The 10,889-nt window shown below is 40.4% G+C and overlaps 1 long non-coding RNA gene and 1 pseudogene across 1 annotated transcript; both read left to right on the forward strand.

The window, feature by feature from the left end:
* Window positions 1–248: 248 nt before the first annotated feature.
* LOC118989634 (uncharacterized) lies at window positions 249–8,943 on the forward strand. Its single transcript, XR_005067028.1, has 3 exons — window positions 249–358; window positions 2,901–3,068; window positions 8,806–8,943. It is a non-coding gene; the product is annotated as an uncharacterized LOC118989634 (long non-coding RNA).
* A 399-nt stretch (window positions 8,944–9,342) lies between these two features.
* On the forward strand, window positions 9,343–9,471 carry LOC118989698 (uncharacterized; annotated as a pseudogene).
* The last annotated feature ends 1,418 nt before the right edge of the window (window positions 9,472–10,889 follow it).

The following is a 10,889-nucleotide window of genomic DNA, read 5'->3' on the forward strand; positions in this document are numbered from 1 at the left end:
CTAAAGTTGAAGAACCTGAACTTTTTAGTGATAGGAGCCAGTGATTTTCTCTTTGTGTAAATTAACACTTCGTGTGTTGAGTTTCTGCTACTTGGAACTGAATATGCAGAAATAAAGGCAAGGAAGGCATCAATGGCAATTCCAAGCTTTAAAATCAGTGTCATCAACCTTTGTCATGCATGGTATTAGTAGACTTGGCACTGATCAATTTTATCTGTTCCAAAAAATCAAATCTTGAGATGCTTGAGCCAAAAGCCAGCTGTGTGGTTGGTTTGGGGATGAGAAAGGTCAACCTTCTGAAGTGGCATGAAGCTCTCCACAACAGGGACCCTCCATTTCGTCAACTGAAATCAACCCAGTAAGTTTCCCTCTTTGTGAATATGTGAATGCTAAGTGTGTACAGAGAAGGTGGTCATTCAAGCCTAGCTGGTAACCCAAATCAGCACAAACTATCCTTGATGAGGCCTACTACTCATCTTCGTTATAGAAATACTGGGACCCACGCATTCTGTAATATCTAACAATTCCTATATCTTTGCAATTATTGCTTTATGCATCCCTCCCATGATAAATGCTGGGAATATGACAGAGCATAAGACAATGTCCTCACCTAAATGTATGGCTCTGACGTCCTAGTGGAGGAGACCATCAGCATAGGGATAGATACACAAAGGTGGGAATGATGCACGCTATGAAGACAAAGAAAGCAGGACCAATAACTCAAGTATTTGGTGACACGGTCACACACAGCTATACATGGGGCTGGGAACTGTAATCTCTGGGGGGAAAATCATCTGCCCTGGAAGAAGGGAGAGCTAGCCACCTGCCACGGAGAATGGTGGGGAAAGAAAAAGAGGGTACGTTACATTATAGTTTGCCTAACACATTCGCAAATTAACACACAACCCATCCCATACTTAGATCGACACTAAGAGAGAATGTGCCTGGTTAGTCAGGTAAACATATAGACAACTTGCATTTCTTCAGTCACTTTCAGGGAGTCTTGAGACTTTTTGGCTATTATTCAACTTTGCCCTATTTTGATGTTGCCATTCAATGTGCTAAAAGCCACTCAATTGAACAAATCACAGAATATTTCTGATTTAGAGGACAAAAATGTTTCTCCATGTTCAAAAAAAAAAAAATCCCTGCCTCATTACCTTCTCTGTTGCTACATATTCTGTCTCCACCAGTCTTACTATTACTGGACAGGGGCTGGCCCCGTGTGGGTCTGCCTAGGACAAGCTGCCAACTGCCCACTGCCTTAGAGTTTAGAAGATGTGTGTCTGTGGGGGAAGAAGTGGGGGAAGAAGAGGGGAAGGGAGTGGTGCCGGCTGCTCCCCAGAGGGAGAGCCTGTGCTGGGTCCTTGGTCTTGAGGCTTTTCTCTCTCTTGCAGGCGGGAACCTTAGGGGAGGCCTCAGGGGAGGGTTTCAGCAGAATATTCATCAGTTCTCCAGGTGCCCTTTCAGGGTCGTGGTCTCCTCTGATTGGTCAGTGTCAGGGCAGGGGGTCTTTAGTCATTGTAGTTGGTTCTGGCATTGCTCACCTGGTTTTGCTGCTTTTCTGGGCCTGGAGCTGAAATATAACTGAGACCCAGGTGTTTTCTGCAGGGAGGAAACTCCAGGGGAGGAGAGGTCACCCTGGGGTAAGGCCCCTATTTTCCCACTTTTGTCCCTGACAGGCCTTCCACCCTGGTGGCCATCTGCACCCAGCTGTAAATTGTTCAGCCATTTGTGTTCAGTTCTCTGCCTCAGTTTCCCTCTTCCATTGCCAAGGAATTTTCCTAGCTGCTTACTATCTGGTCTCATTATGGATAAAAACAGTGTCTAGTCTGTAAGGTATACCAAGACGTCTCACACAAATACCCACGCCCTTGTAAATCAGTCCATTGGTATCACTGAGTAGCTACATGCAAGGCGTAGTTGGTGAGCTTCTAGTATGAGAATCGCCTGAGATGATTGGGGCTGACTACTAAAATTTTTACCAAACATTCAAGCAATTCTTATGATACTAAACTTTAAGAATCAAGAGTAAAGAATATAAGGAAAGTAAAGGAATGCAGAAAAGTCCCCAAATCGGAATCTAGATGGGATGACATAATAAATACATAAAACAGCAATTTTTAAGATATGGTCTGGAGAAACTTTCAGAATCAAAATGGTAAATACAGCACCCTCTACTCCTCCTCCTCTCAGAAATTACCTAGCATGATGACAAACAAGACTGAAAAATTTATTTTCACTGAAAACGAAAGACACCTAAAACCCTGAAGTAAGGTATACCCTGAAGTACAGTGAAGAGCAGGAAGACTCTGATTAAAGATGTTCTAGGCTACAGATCTCCAAAAACACCGACAAAGCACACCTCACACGATTGGTTGACTTGCCTTATGGGCAAAACCAACGATTTTTCATTAGAAACAAGGCAGTCCAGTACGTGGATTGGCAGCAGTGCCTCTCCTTAACGGGATTAATTGTAAAAGAGAAGGGGGCAAGCTGATTTATTATAATACTTATTAGAAGAGAGAGGCTGAAAGAGGACTGAGATGTGCCGTGTGTGCAGGAAGCACTCTGCTCTGGAGCGAGGGGGAGGGGGGGGGCGGGGAGCACGGCTCCAGCAGACCCTGCGGTGCGGCCAGCCCCGCAACTGCCAGCGTCTCTTAGACGTAGAAGCTGAGCCCTGACTGGTGTGGCTCAGTGGGCTGGGGGTCGTCCCGCAAACCTAAAGGTCACTGGTTTGATTCCCCGTCAGGGCCCGTGCCTGGGTCGTAGGCCAGGTCCCCACAGAGGGTTGTGTGAGAGGCAACCTATTGATGTTTCTCTCCCACGTTGATGTCTCCCTCTTTCTCCCTCATTTCTCCTCTCTCTAAAAAATAAATACAATTTTATAAAAATAAAAGAAGTAGAAGCTGAAGGAACTCATCCACATCACCTTTGTGTCCTGAGGAGAATTCCTGTCGGGCTGGAGCACAGCGCAGGCCCCGCCTCAGCACAGACCGTCAGCAATACGGAAAAGCTCTCCTCCCTCAAAGATGAGTAGTCAATCAGAAAGGAACGAGCACACAAAGGTAAGAAAAAAGGAAGGAGGGAATAGGAAAACATGGCAAATTAAGTTTTCATAAAAAAATTGTTGCCATCACCCCAGCTGGCCTCTGTGGGTCAGTTGGTTGGAGCACGGTCCCGTAACCAGAAGGTTGGGGGCTAGATTCCCAGTGAGGGCACACACCTAGGTTGCGGGTTCAATCCCAGGTTGGGACAGGAGGCAACCAATTGATGTTTCTCACATTGATGTTTTACTCTCTCACTAACTCTCCGTCTACAATTAACATTTTTTAAGTGTTGCCATTAAGCAAAATAAAATTTTAACTACATGTATTGCCATAAACTTTAAAAGTGAAGGGTGCAACCCAGAAAAGTGTTGTCACCACAACCAACCATGAGGGCACCCTGACCTTGGACTTCCAGTCTCCACAACTGTGAGAAATAAATTTCTGGTGTTTATAAGCCACCCAGTCTATGGTGTTTTGTTACAGCCGCCAGAATGGACTAAGACAACTGGTTGTTTGTGGTTGCCCCAAGTTGGAAGCACTCTGGTGTCACCACAGAGAGTGAGTAGGTAAGACGTGGGTGCACTTCATGGAGGATCACGCACTGTTAGGCCACAGGGCAATGTGGGTGGATCTTAAACACAGTGGTAAGTGAAAAAAAATTAGGTGTATGATCAATAAATACCATGTATATACATTTGAAAAGTGTATATGTTAAAAAATACACATTTTATAACACCAAAAATACATACTGTTGCCTATAAGGGAGGAGGGGGAGAGAATAAAAAGGGAAAATAAGTAAATATAACTGGCTGGCCACTGTGATGTAGTACGCAGTGAGGAGATGACTGATTGAACTTTCCTAACTCTGTTCATCTGACTTTTTTTTAATGAAGCAAAGACACAGGAGGAGCTTAAACATGAATTGAAAGAAGTGGGAGAAAATAAATTAAACTATTTCAAAAATGAAGACAGGTTTGAAAATAGCACAAAGGAAAATAAACCATTGTAAAGAAAAAACTTTTAAAAATGTTTTTAAAAACTCATGAAATACTTAAACAAATTAAGTAAAATGAAATAGAAATAAACTGTTAAAAAGGATGAGAGCAAATTATGTAAATGAGAGACAAAAGAAATCCAATATATACGTAATCAAGACAGAAGATCAAGAAAAGAATCTATTAATACTAGCCCTGGCTGGCATAGCTCAGTGGATTGAGTGCGGGCCTGTGAACCACACAATCACGGTTCGATTCCCAGTCAGGGCACGTGCCTGGTTTGCAGGCCAGTTCCCAACAGGGGACTCACGAGAGGCAACCATACATTGATACTTCTCTCTTTCTCTCCTTCCCTTCCCTTCTAAAGATAAATAAATAAAATCTTTTTAAAAAAAGAATCTATAAATACTGGCACAAAAAAAAAGCTTAAATATGGATTTTAAGAGACTACAGAAATACAAAGGGACCTAAATCTGTATCTAGAAAAGGCATATAATATCCCTCCACCCAAATGGCACAGAATATTCTAGTAAAGCTATGGGATTTTCAAATAATAAAAATCTTTTGGGCCCTGGCTGGTATAACTCAGTGGGTTGGGCACGGGCCTGTGAAGCAAAGGGTCGCTGGTTCGATTCCCAGTCAGGGCACATGCCTGGGTTGCAGGCCAGGTCCCCAGTAGGGGGAGCATGAGAGGCAACCAACCACACATTGATGTTTTTCTCCCACTCCTTCCCCTTCCCTTCCCCCTCTCTAAAAATAAATAAATAAAATATTTTTAAAATCTTTTGGGTATCTAGATTAAAGTGATCAAGTCATCTGTAAGGAAAAAGATATCAAAATGTAACCCAAACAAATTGAGACCCAGGAATTTGATGCCAGAGAAAGTTGTTCAGGTACAAATGGAGTAGACCACGTTTTTTATATGGGAGCAGCACAGTTTGCAGGAGCTCATTACAGGATCTTAGCTGAGGATGAACATCAACCAACCAAGAAGTTTAGGGGGGAAAAATAAAAAGTTCCATTGATTTCATTTATCTGTACAATTAAGTCTAAAACAAATATGAAAACTGTGGTCACAAAACAGAAAATAGATGTGATGAAATGCCGTCAATGAAACAGCCAATGAAACAACCAATAGAAGTTGACAAAGAAAAAAACAAGGTAAACATTAGAGAAAATTATATTATTAGGTAATCAGGGAGGGGAGGAACAGGAAATATCCTGCTCACTGCTTTAAATAATATCTAAAAATAGTTATAGTGGTAAAGTTATTAAGATATCCACTGAAACAAAAATACATGCCTTTCTAGTAAAAACATGCGTACATAAAAAACATCAAGGTCGTATAGTACAAAAATTAAATGAGCAATAGAAACTAAAAGCAAAACAAAAATGATAAATGGACTAAAAATATAACTTTCATTTTCATAAATGTAAAAAATTAAACTTATTAACTGGATTTTTTGAAATGGAATATTAAATCAAACCTCAAATGTATGCTATCAACATAAGATAATGAAAACAGAGTGACAAAGTCATACTAAGCAAATGTAAATGTTTACCTCAAACAAAGCATAATTTTGGGGGGAAAGCATTAAATAAAACAAAGACAGGTTTGCACTTCACACTTCATTTAAACAATGAAGTGTGAAGTGCAAAATTAAGCTCTCAGGCTATGAATACCCATAGACCAAATAACAGCATTTAAATTTATTAAGCAAAAACTACAAGAAATTCAATGAGAAATCAGCAATCCGTGATGAATTAATTTACCTCTCACATAGAACAGGTCACATGGTTACAAATAATAAAAAAAGCAAAGACAGAGAAGACCTTAATAATATAATAATTAATAAGGTGGATTGTACACGTAAGTTTATATAGTTATAAATACATATAAATAGAGAATAAGGACATACCTCCTTTTATTATACTCATGGACTATTCACAAAAACTGACTACACATGAACTCAGGCTTTAAACAAGCCTGGGGATTCTGTGTCTCCTCGGCAGAGGAAATGCTTCCTCATTATCAGCCCCCTTTTAGCTAGCTTTTCTTTTAGGTCATTTACATGTTGAACTTCCAGATGTTAGAAAAAAAGGTTTCAAAATCACTGTGACACACACACTTAAACAGCAACGTAAAAGTACTTATTTTAAGTTTCAGATGCAAGCCTGTGTGCTAAGTGTATGAAATGAAACATTGTAAAGGAGTACAGTACAGCACTGCCCAGCCCTGGCTGGTGTGGCTAAGTGGATTGAGTGCCGGTCTGCAAACCAAAAGGTACTGGTTAGATTCCCAGTCAGGGCACATGCCTGGGTTGCCGGCCAGGTCTCCAGTTGGAGGTTGCAAGAGGCAACCACACATCGATGTTTCTCTCCCTCTCTTTCTCTCACCCTTCCCTTCTCTCTTTAAAAATAAAAAATTAAAAATCTTTTTTTAAAAAAAGCAGCAGTATCCAGTTGATGACCTACTGACTATGATTAGGACACAGAAATGCTCCAAGGGCTGTCTCTGCCAGTAAGGAATTTGAGAAGTTTGTGTAAATGTGGATGTTTACTGTTTGTGTAAATGTGGATGTTTGTGTAAATGTGGATGTTTGTGTAAATGTGGATGTTTACTGAATTCTTCTGAAGAATTCAGAAGAGAAGCAGTAGGAGAAAAAAATCACAGAAATGAATATAAAATTAGAAGGAAAGTGAGAAAGAAAATAAACTTAAGCTCTTATCAGATTAATTTACCCAATACTATAGCATAATTAATTGACCCAATTGTAGCATAATCAAAATTAGTCAACAGAGCACTGCAGTGAAAGAGGGAGAAGTGCTTCAATACTAATTCAAAACAAAAGAGAGTCTGATGCTCCTTGCGTGGGGCCAGCTTGTGATGTGAGCCGTGCAAGAAAGAGCCCTTCCCTGGTGCAGGAGTGGAAGTTATTGGGGTGTCCGCATTGTCTGTGCCTGTGCCCCTTACCATCACCACATGCATACAGACAGAGCAGTGTGTGCAGGTTGGCTTTATTTTAATGCAGTCAGAAGTCAGGGTTACAGGAACTTGTTTAAGAGATTTTTTTTGTTNTCAAAACAAAAGAGAGTCTGATGCTCCTTGCGTGGGGCCAGCTTGTGATGTGAGCCGTGTAAGAAAGAGCCCTTCCCTGGTGCAAGAGTGGAAGTTATTGGGGTGTCCGCATTGTCTGTGCCTGTGCCCCTTACCATCACCACATGCATACAGACAGAGCAGTGTGTGCAGGTTGGCTTTATTTTAATGCAGTCAGAAGTCAGGGTTACAGGAACTTGTTTAAGAGATTTTTTTTGTTGTTCATTTGCTTATTTTGTTTGTTTTGTTTAAGAGATGCTTTTGAGGTCAAGGACTTTGGGGATGAAAAGGCTCTCAGAGGCCCGACTTACTCAACATGCAGGGACCCCAGAGATTGTGCTTTCTTGCTGGTCTGATGAAACATTGGAATAAGCTGATCTTGACATCCCAGGGGAAAGGAAGAGCTTTTGTTTCAGGAAGTGAAGACCTCAGGCTCAAACCAGGCGTATGAATGGAGCTCCTGGCAACTCTTCTAAGGGTGATGCAATTAAAGGTTTTTGAGGAGAAGCTGCACTGTTTTGGTCGACACAAAGTCCAAATTTCGGAAGACAGATTTCGATGAATATGAAACATACTTTTAATTCTCTGCAGCTGCTTTGGGTGTGCACATCTCAAGGTCTGTTTGAGTTACCAAGTATCTCTCCTCTCCATGCAGCTTGGTTAAAGCGGAATTTAATGTCACAGACCTGAAAGAAATTATGCTATAAAAACACAGTTAGAATTTGAGAAGTGGCATATGAATCACAAGACTGCCCTAAGTTTCTGTCTACATGCCTCTCTTTCATGAAACGGCTGAAATCCAGGCTGACTGCAGCTGTCAATAACAAAAAATCTGGAGCAGAAATTAAGCTCTATGCCACTTGAATACAGTCCAGATGTCTCAAGAACTGCTCAAATACATAACTGTATTTTTGTTGACATAATCAAAATTAATCAACAGATTTTTGCTTTTGATAAGTACCTTTCAGGACCAGAAATACTCTGACGTCATCCCATGTGAAGTAAATCTTGCCAAAGAAGCAGCCACTTTTGGCTGCAAGGAATCGGCATCTGTCCCCAGTTCAATGCCAGCAATGCCAGCTCAAGGCCCATATGACTCAGACAATTGTAGAATCTGACCTTGAGGCAAAGAACTGGTAGCAGTATGGGAATTATCTAAATATTGCTTAGTATGATATTTTATTAAGGCGTAAATGAACTGTATGAACTCTTAGTCTCTCTTAAGATCTTGAAATTTCTAACATATTGTGATAATGAGGCTTTGAGTAAGACCTAACCAAAAGATATGAGTCATCCCTGGTTGGGTAGTCTTTATGTGCATTTTTATTAATAGCTGACTAAATAATTTTCAAGAAACCTGTGTATATTTTCCTAAAAATTCATAGTTTTGAATATCACTAGGAGAGAATTCAGGCCACACGCATATGATTTTCTGATTATCCATAAAATGTAGAAATCATTATTCTAAAGAATTAGAGAAGACTTCTAGAGTGAATGTGACTAGCTATATTAGTATTTTCTCTTTCTTTAAAAATTATTTGAGGGCTACAAGGATAAAAACACAACTTACATTCCCTAAAATCCACAAACTTCTTTCCTTCCTTCCTTCCTCCCTTCCTTCTTTCTTTCTTTCACAAACCTGGGATACAAGCATACTTCTCAGATCTTAAAACGTGTATAAAAGTTGTCAAAGCAGCTGAGATTGAACAGAAACCGTGCAGGAGGAAGTAGAGAGAAGACACAGAGACAGAGCTCAGCAGCAAGGAGGCCCAGCTAGACATTCAGAGCCAAAGTACAACTCCTGAAGGTAAGGAACACACTCTGAATTACAAAAGCTTTATCCTTTGTTTGCAAAAGGTGTGTGTGGGGGGCGGGGGTGGTGGGGGGGGTGGGGAAGCTGAGACAAGAAAGCTATGCAGGCAATAAAACACCTAGTCCCCAGTTTGGTTCAAAAAGGCTGCACAAAGTGAGTTGGAACAAAGAATCACACAGATAACCTATATTTGCAAGAAGCAATCTGTTCATGTGGCAGCAGAGAAGAGACCCTGCACTTGGTGAAAAACCAGCTCTTGAAAATACCGGGGCCAGGAAGGCACTCTTTGTTCAATGGTGAGATATGAGAAAGGAAGTAGCACAGTACCAAGGTAAAGAAACGGTAACAGAAATTTTGGAAAAAACAGTAGCGAAACTTAACATAAAGAACCCTTTACCAATAAAATGTTGCTCAGCTGTAGCAGGGGAGTCTGGCAGGACACACAGCAATCTCCCTCTCAGTTTTGAGGGTTGTCCTGAGTAAAGGGCTGGCCCTCAAAGGCACAAGAAGCACAATTTTAAAAATGTTGCTATAGCAGATGCATTTTCGAAAAATGTATTTCCCTGAATTGTGGGGCAGGGGATAGGCTGGGATGAGGCAATCACCTCTGTAAAAAGAAAATCATAGAGCAGAAATGCAGTAACTCAAGGAAGATATAGTGAGATTAACAGAAGGTTATGAAGTCAGAGATAGAAGAATTCAGAAGAGAAGCAGTAGGAGAAAAAAATCACAGAAATAAATATAAAATTAGAAGGAAAGTGAGAAAGAAAATAAACGTAAGATCTTATCAGATTAGTTCACCCAATACTACTCATTTTTGCTGTCATCTATTGCTTTTCTTTTTTGCCTGTTATGTGTTAGTTTTTATTAATTATGATTAATTTCATCATTTAAAATTTATTTTTTAAGTTTATTTTTCAAGTTTATTTTTCAATTACAGTTAACATACAATATTATATTAATTTCAGGTGCATGACACAATGATTAGACATTAACGAACCTTACAAAATGATCACCCTAATAAGTCTAGTACCCATCTGACACCATAGATAGTTATTACAGTTTTTCTGTACCTTACATCCCCATGACTGTTTTTATAACTGGCAGTTTGTACTTCTCATTCCCTTTCATCCTTTCCACCCAGCCCCCTAGTACCCCTGCCATCTGCCTGCTATCAGTTTATTTTCTGAATCTATGAGTTTGCTTCTATTTCTTTGTTTTTTAGATTTCACATATAAGTGAAATCATATGGTATTTGTCCTTGTCTTATTTCACTTAGCATAATACCCTCTAGGTCCATCATGTCACACATGGTAAGGTTTCATTCTTTTTTATGGCTGAGTAATATTCCATCATGTATGTGTACCAGTCACTGTTATCCATTTGTCTATTAATGGGCAACTCAGATTGCTTCCAGGCAGTCTTGGATATTAGCTATTATAAATAATGCTACCATGTTTTTTAAAATTTATTTATTTATCTTTTACAGGGGAAGGGAAGGAGAGAGGAAGAGAAACATCAATGTATGGTTGCTTCTCGTGCATCCCCTGCTGGGAACTGGCCTGCAACCCAGGCATGTGCCCTGACTGGGAATCGAACCACAATCGTCTGGTTCACAGGCCCACGCTCAATCCACTGAGCTACACCAGCCAGGGCTGCTACCATGGTTTTTAATGATATTAGCTCCAGTCTAATAATCTCTCTCTTTAGTCTTAATTCTTAGTGATTCGATCAATATTTCAGGTGATCCTTCCAACATCATAGCCTTTCAGTATTTTTTAACTCCCCCACTCAAATGATGTTCCTCACCATACCCCAGTCACTCACCCCCTAGTCTTGCTCTAGACCTTGTCACTATCAGTAACTTCCTAACCCTGATTTCATCCTTCTGTTTTCTGACATCTCACTTTCTCTTTCCAGTTTACTCCCTTTAG

This window comes from Sturnira hondurensis, unplaced genomic scaffold (genome assembly GCF_014824575.4).
Source record: "Sturnira hondurensis isolate 20B ecotype Veracruz unplaced genomic scaffold, ASM1482457v3 Scaffold0006496, whole genome shotgun sequence".
Classification (NCBI taxonomy): domain Eukaryota; kingdom Metazoa; phylum Chordata; class Mammalia; order Chiroptera; family Phyllostomidae; genus Sturnira; species Sturnira hondurensis.